The following is an 8,133-nucleotide window of genomic DNA, read 5'->3' on the forward strand; positions in this document are numbered from 1 at the left end:
GTGTCTTTGGTTTTCTTCATTCTCCCTTGCTCCAGACAGAGTGGGACCAAGAAACATACCTTAGATGGCTGCTCACAAATTCTTAAGAACCCAGACGCTACTCACCAAAGTAGGATGTAGAACATTTTCCTTATAAACTATGTTAATGTCAACTAAGCTAGATGTCAACTGTGACCGTAGTCCCCAAAGCCCTCAGCCCAGTAACTCAGCCCCCATGGGAGTCTGGATGTGTCTATGAAGCTTCTATGCCTTTCTCCTAGTAAAATTGCACTGGTTTCCTCAGTATTATGTACTGTTTAAACCTTCACCTCTCTGGCTTACAAAGCCTGGTACATATCCCAGAAGTCAGGCGCCTGCAGCGAAGTGATGCTTGCCCCCTCTGAGAAACTTGTTTTGACTTGGAGCAGAACTTCTGGGGTCTGGGCAGGGCCCTGCAACATGGGGAACACCTGCTAGATGAATGCAGCGCTGCAGTGTCTGACGTACACGCCACCCCTCACAGACTACATGCTGTCCCAGGAGCAGTCTGCAACCTGTGGGCAGCAGGGCTACTGCGTGCTGTGTACAATGCAGGATCACATCACCCGAGCCCTCTGTCATACAGGCAATGTCATAGATCCCCCACACGCACTGGCTACACGTTTCCCCCAACACCAACAGGAAGATGCCCATGAATTTCTCATTTCCACTCTGGATGCCGTGCAGAAAGCCTGCCTGCGTAGCCACAGGCACTTCTGCAGCCTCTCCCCAGATACCACCCTTATCCATCTTTTGGCGGCTACTGGAGATCTCAGTTCCAGTGTTGCCACTGCCAGGGAGTGTCAGACACCTTCTACCCTTACCTGGACATTACCCTGGATATCCACGCAGCTCAAAGTGTGAACCAAGCTTTGGAAGAGTTGGTCATGGTCGAAAAGCTGGATGGTGAAAATTCATATCATAGTAGGATTTGTCAGCGGAAGGTGCGCGCTTCCAAGACGCTGACTTTGCACAGTTGCTCTGAGGTCCTTATCCTCGTACTGAAACTCTTCTCAGACTTCACTGGTGACAAAACTGCCGAGCACGTGTGCTATCCTGAGACTCTCGAAGTGAGCAGATGTATGTCTCAGCAGGACGGAGGACCAGCTGTTTATAGAGTCTGCGCGGTGCTGGTCCATGTTGGGTGGACTTGCCACACAGGGCATTACCTCTCTTACGTCAAGGCTGGCAACGGCAAGCGGTATCAAATCGACAATGCCAAGGTGTTGGCGTGTGATGTGACCTGTGTGCTGAGCTAACAAGCCTATGTCCTGTTTTACATCCACAAGAATGAATTGATCAGAGAGAGTGGGAGTGTGCCACAGGGTGGTGGAGCAAGAGGCCACGGGATGGAGGACATAGATGTGGAGACAAGTCCAGGGGTGCCCAAAGGAGACGCTAAAGTCAACATTTCAGCAGTGGCAGAGGCAACAGCCACCGAACAAATGACCTTAGAGGAGTGGAAAATTGTGCAAGCATGAGACTGACCAAAAGCTGAATTCTAGCTCAGGGTCAGAGAGACTGCCCTGCCCTCCAACGCAGTCATCATTCAGAATTTGAAATCCAGGGGTAGGGTGCCGAAGGATCAGTGGGAGCAAGAAGGCCACCAACTGAGGGTTCCAGTCAGATACCTTCGAGCTCAGGTGGTCATCAGCTTTGGTGATATCCTTCACTCACAGAGGTATGTCAGAGGTAGCAAGAAGAAGAAGAAGAAAGGGAAGGATATCTGGTTGCTTGATGGATTCTAGTAGTAGCCCTAGCATTGTATTTGTAGCTTATAAAGTTTTACTGAATTGCAGCCTGCATCATTCCAAAAGCATCCATCATGTCTCCATCATGAAATGGAGAGCTCTCCCAAATATGGGCAGGAAATTCATATCCTTTAGAAAACGATTAAATAAATCTGAAATATTATGCATTGTGAGAAATCTTTTAGGCTCTAGCCACCTCACAGAGCGTTGTGGTTGTCCCTAGTGTCACAATGAGGGCAAGAGGACAACAACGTGTTCTTTGCATGTCCTGGTATCCGAGTGTCATCTGAGGACCCAAGGTCTCAAGAAGAAACTAGCAACATTCTCCCCCGCAGGGTATGTATTGTCAGAATTTGGGCACCCAAACTCAGCTAGAAAAACACATTTCTAATCACCTTCATCATCATTACAATGAAGAATAAAATGAGAGGGAGATGTGGAAGGGTAGAGGCACATACCCAGGGCAGAGCTGTGGGCTTGTGTACTCTCATGCCACCACGGGGTATGTGGGTAAGGAGTCCCGTCCATGTGAGCACCTGAGCCCTTTATGGAAAAGGCCCTTTGCAGCAATGGAAAAGCACAAAGAACCCCCACTCACTGACTTCCTTGATATTTGTCCCCAAGTAAGGTGCACGTACTCCTGGACGGCTTCCATGAGAATTCACAGCTCTCCAGGAAGTCTGACAGGAAAGGACACTCAGCGAAAAAGGAGAAGTGGAGAACGGGTTTGGCCCTCTTTAGTGGGCAGTCTGAATGTCAGAAATTATTTTCACAGATACAACCTTTAATATCTTAGTAATTTGAACACCTGGTTAATATCTAGCCCTAGAGGTACTCATGGAGGCGAGTAAACACACAGATGCATGTGTGCCGAGGCATGTGAACGTGGGCAAACACCTCTATACACAGAGAAACACATCTACATAGCCACACACTCATTCACGCACACCACACACACACAAAAACACATCCATCAAACTCTCACACATACATTCAACATACGCCAGGGGTCTAGCTTGTCTTCCATTTGGAATGATTCAAGACTGCCATGTCCCCAAAACCCCAACTCAGTCCCACTGTCAGTGGGTTTACGCAAGACACACAGGCGTAGACTTTCTTCGCGTGTTTAGGAATGAAAACTGTTGGCGAAGAGATGTTCATTGAAGTCAGCTGTGAGTAGGGGTGGTTAAATTCTCAGCACACAGATGCAGTTGATGTCCAGGAATGGATTGATGAATATGGAGCCAGTGGGAAAGGGAGGGAGGGATATGGGCGTGGGTAAGTTTGGTCTGGAACAAAGCGTGTGGCGGAACAGTTCAGGGATAGGGAGTAGTCAGGACTGATAGTTGAGGTGGTTGTGGAGGTAGAGGAATGGGTGAAGCTAGCTCTTAAGAGGGCTGATGTGATTGCAGTGAACGCAAAATCCAGCCATTTGGAGATTTGCTCTAAAACGGGCATCTTTCTGCACCTTGAGGTCTAGGCAGGAGAAGCCTCGCTATCTTTCTTCCAGAGTCATAGAGGTAACCTCCTTCCACTGTGGAGTTAAGGGGTCAGTTCTTTGTCTCTCCAAAACTCAGCTCTTCCAGCCTCCCAGCAGCGGGGGCTGAAAGGCACTGTGCTCCCTGTCTGGCTGACAAACAGTGGCGGAAATCCCAGAAGCAGTGCGCCTGGGGCAACTGCATGCTTACTCCCGCTAGAAACTTTCTGCGACTTGGAGCAGATCACATGGGGATGGGGCGGGGCTTCACAACCTGAGGAACACCTGCAAAGCGAATGCGGCGCTGCAGTGTCTGACCTACACACCACCCTTCCCCGACTACGTTCTATCCCGAGAGCACTCTGCAACCTGTGGGCAGCGGGCTACTGCGTGCTGTGTACCATGCAGGCTCACATCACCCGGGCCCTCCTCCATCATTCAGGTGGCTTTATGAAGCCTTCACATGCACTGGCTAGAGGCTTCCATAGACACTTAGAGGAAGATGCCCATGAATTTCTGATGTCCACTTTGGATGCCATGCAGAAAACCTGCCTGCTTTCCTTTGCTACTTTCCAATGTTTCCCCCTGAAGCCACAAAGTTTACAATTATTGACATTTGTAGCGCTTTTTTTTTCTAATATTCTTGTGCATTTGACAGTAAATATTTCTTTGCTTTTATTCGGGAAGACCACCAGTATACCTGGACTGTGAAGTCTTAGGGTTTCATCAAATCTGCAACTTACTTTTCTTAAATTTTACATGTTGATTTACAATTTGACAATGATTTATTAGTATGCTTCAGTTATTCTTTATTGCAAATACCTTTTTCAAGAACAGAAGCAACGACTATACATGTGGACCTCGCCAGGTGGAATACAAGTTAATCAAATCAACTACATCTGTGGAAAGAGACAAGGAAAAGCTCAATATTGTCAGTCAGAACAAGGCCAGGGGCCGACTGCGGAACAGACCATCAATTGCTCATATGCAAGTCCAAGTTGAAGCTGAAGAAAATTAAAACAAGTCCACGAGAGCCAAAGTACAACTTTGAGAAAATCTCACCTGAATTTACAGACCATCTCAAGAATAGATTTGACACGTTGAACACTAATAACTGAAGACCAGATGAGTTGTGGAATAACATTGAGGAAATCACACATGAAGAAAACAAGGGGTCATTAAAAAGGAAATAAAGAAGAGGCCAAAATGGATGTCAGAAGAGACTCTGAAACTTACCTTGAACGTCGAGTAGCTAAAGCGAATGGAAGAAATGATGAAATAAAAGAGCTGAGCAGAGGGTTTCAAAAGGTGGCTCTAGAAGACAAAATAAATGATTATAATGACATGTGCCAAGATCTGGAATTAGAAAACCAAAAGGTAAGAACACGTTCAGCATTTGTCAGGCTGAAACAACTGAAGAAAAAATTCAAGCCTTGAGTTGGAATAGTGAAGGTTTCTATGGGCAAAATACTGAACGAAGCAGGAAGCATCAAAAGAAGGTGGAAGATATACACAGAGTCACTATACCAAAACGAGTTGGTCAACATTCAACCATTTCAGGAAGTAACATATGATCAAGAACCAATGGCACTGAAGGAAGAAGTCCAAGTTGCACTGAAGACATTGGCGAAAAACAAGGCTCCAAGAATTGAAGGAATACTAATTGAGATGTTTCAACAAACAGTTGCAGCACTGGAAGTGCTCACTCATCTATGCCAAGAAATTTGGAAGACAGCTACCTGGCCAACTGACTGGAAGATATCCATATTTATGTCTATGCTAAGAAAGATGATTCAACCAAAAGCAGAAATTATCAAACAATATCAATATCACATGCAAGTAAACTTTTGCTGAAGATCATTCAAAAGCAGTTGCAGCAGTATATTGACAGGGAACTGCCATATATTCAAGCCAGATTCGGAAGAGGATGTGGAACCAGAGACATCATTGCTGATGTCAGATGGATCCTGGCTGAAAGCAGAGAATACCAGAAAGATGTTTACCTGTATTTTATTGACTATGGATAACATTGCAAAGAATGTGGATTCCAGAACACTTAAATGTTCTTATGAGGAACCTGTACATAGATGAAAATACAGTCGTTTGAACAGAACAAGGGAATACTGGGTAGTATAAAGTCAGGAAAGGTGTTTGACAGGGTTGTATCCTTTCACCACACTTATTCAGTCTGTACGCTGAGAAAATAATTTGAGAAGTTGCATTATATGAAGAACAACGTGGCATCAGGATTGGAGGAAGACTCATTAACAACTTGCAATATGCAGAGACACAACCTTGCTTGCTGAAAGTGAAGAGGACTTGAAGCACTTACTGATGAAGATCAAAGACTACACCCTTCAGTATGGATTACATCTCAACATAAAGAAAACAAAAATCCTCACAACTGGACCACTAAGCAACATCTTGATAAATGGAGAAAATATTGATACTGTCAAGGACTTCATTTTACTTGGGTTCACAATCAATGTCCACGAAGTAGCAGCCAAGAAACGATGCCTTTCATTGGGCAAATCTTCTGCAATAGATCTCTTTAAAGTGTTAAAAAGCAAGGATACCACCTGTACCAACACGCATGTGACCAAAGCCATGGTATTTTCAATCGCCTCATATGCTTGTGAAAGCTGGGCAATGAATAAGGAAGATGGAGAAAGAAATGATGCCTTTGAATTGTGGTGTTGGCAAAGAATATTGAATATACCATGGACTGCCAAAAGAATGAACAAATCTGTCTTGGAATAAGTACAACCAGAATGTGCCTTAGAAGCAAGGATGTGGAGACTTCATCTCACGTACTTTGGACATGTTATCGGAGGGATCAGTCCCTGGGGAAGGACATCATGCTTGGTAAAGTAGAGGGTCAGCGAAAAAGAGGAAGACCCTCTATGACATGGATTGACATAGTGGCCACAACAATGGACTCAAGCATAACAACAATTGTAAGGATGGGGCAGGACCGGACAGTGTTTCAATTTATTGTGCATAGGGTGCTATGAGTCAGAACTAACTTGACAACACCTAACAACACAACAACAAGATGCGGTCGAGTCGGTTCCAACTCATAGCACCCTATGCACAACAGAATGAAACACTGCCCAGTCCTGTGCCATCCTCACACTCGTTGCTATGCTTGGGCCCATTGTTGCAGCCACTGTATCAATCCCTCTTGTTGAGGGTCTTCCTCTTTTTCACTGGCCCTCTAATTCACTACACATGATGTCCTTCTCCAGAGACTGATCCCTTCTAATAACATGTCCAAAGTATGTGAGACATAGTCTCGCCATCTTTGCTTCTAAGTAGCATCCTGGCTGTACTTGTTCCAAAATAGCTTTGTTAGTTCTTTTGGCGGTCCATGGTATGTTCACTATTCTTCGCCAACACCACAATTCAAAGGCGTCAATTCTTCTCGTCTTTCATCGTGGAGTTTTCGCATGCAGATGAGGCAATTAAAAACACCGTGGCTTCAGTCAGGCCCACCTTCGCCTTCAAGGCAACATCTCTGCTTTTCAACAATTTAAAGAGGCCTTTTGTGGCATATTTGCCCAATGCAATGCCTTCTTTGATTTCTTGGCTGCTGCTTCCATGTTTTATGGGGCTGTCCAATTCCTGGCTGAGCGGTGAACCTTGGGAGTGAATTCACCACTGAGTTAAAAGGGTGTCCGGGGGCCATACTCTCGGGGTTTCTCCAGTCTCTGTCAGGTCATTAAATTTGGCTTTTTTTTTTGTGTGTTAGAATTTTGTTCTACATCCTTCTCCAGCTCTGTCCAGAACCCTCTTTTGTGATCCCGGTCAGAACAGTCAGTGATGGTAGCCGGGCACCATCTAGCTGTACTAGACTCAGTCTGGTGGAGGCCTTGGTAGCTGTGGTCCATTAGACCTTTGGACTAATCTTTTCCTTGTATCCTTTTCTCTTCATTCTCCATTGCTCCTGAAGGAGTGAGTCCAGTGAAGTATTTTAGATGGCTGTTCACAGACATTTAAGACCCCAGACGCTACTCACCAAGATAGAATGTAGACCATTGTCTTTATGAACTGTGTTATGCCAATTGAACTAGGTGTTCCCCTAGATGTAACAGGCTGTTTTGACTGCCGTAGCTGTATAGTAGGTTCTGAGGTCAGGTAGTGTGATTTCTTCTACTTTATTCTTGTTCTTCAATGGTGCTTTACTTTTCCTGGGCCTCTTTCCTTTCAATATAAAGTTAATGATTAGTTTTTCCATCCCATTAAAGAATGATGTTGTATTTGGATCGGGATTACATTGTATTTGTAGATTGCTTTGGATAGAATTGTCATTTTCACAATGTTGTGTCTACCTATCCAGGAGCATGGTATGTTTTTCCATTTATGTAGGTCTCTTTTGATTTCTTGCAGCAGTTTTGTAATTTACTTTGCATAGGTCTTTTATGTCCCTGGTTAGATTTATTCCTAAGTATTTTATTTTTTTAGGGGCTATTATAAAAGGTATTGTTTTCTTGATTTGTTTTTCCTACTTTTCTTTATCAGTGTAGAGGAATCCAACTGATTTTTGTATGTTTATCTTGCATCCTGCTACTCTGCTGAATCTTTCTATTAGTTCCAGTAGTTTTCTTGTGGAGTTGACAAACCAGCTTTTAACTCCTAGAAGTAATTTACAAGAGGCTCCTCTTGCTAACTCAGATTTAGTCTTTTTTGTAGAAGGGTCATATTTAAAACCTAACGCCATCAGCTATAATTACCCAGCAAAATAGTGAAGTTGACTCAGGCTGTTCTTCAGATCCCAGACGTACATTGGTCATCTCCCCATCTACCCCTACCTGTTTACCTATAACTTCACAGCAGAGAGACATACCCAATTCAGAAAAGGAAATGAAGATCCACGTGAGCTTCTCC

The 8,133-nt window shown here is 44.4% G+C and overlaps 1 pseudogene; it reads left to right on the forward strand.

Annotated features, from left to right (window-relative positions):
- Nucleotides 1–366: 366 nt before the first annotated feature.
- LOC105756691 (ubiquitin carboxyl-terminal hydrolase 17-like protein 13) lies at nucleotides 367–1,499 on the forward strand (annotated as a pseudogene).
- Nucleotides 1,500–8,133: the final 6,634 nt, after the last annotated feature.

This window comes from Trichechus manatus, unplaced genomic scaffold, assembly GCF_000243295.1.
Source record: "Trichechus manatus latirostris isolate Lorelei unplaced genomic scaffold, TriManLat1.0 scaffold00120, whole genome shotgun sequence".
NCBI classification, from domain to species: Eukaryota; Metazoa; Chordata; class Mammalia; order Sirenia; family Trichechidae; genus Trichechus; species Trichechus manatus.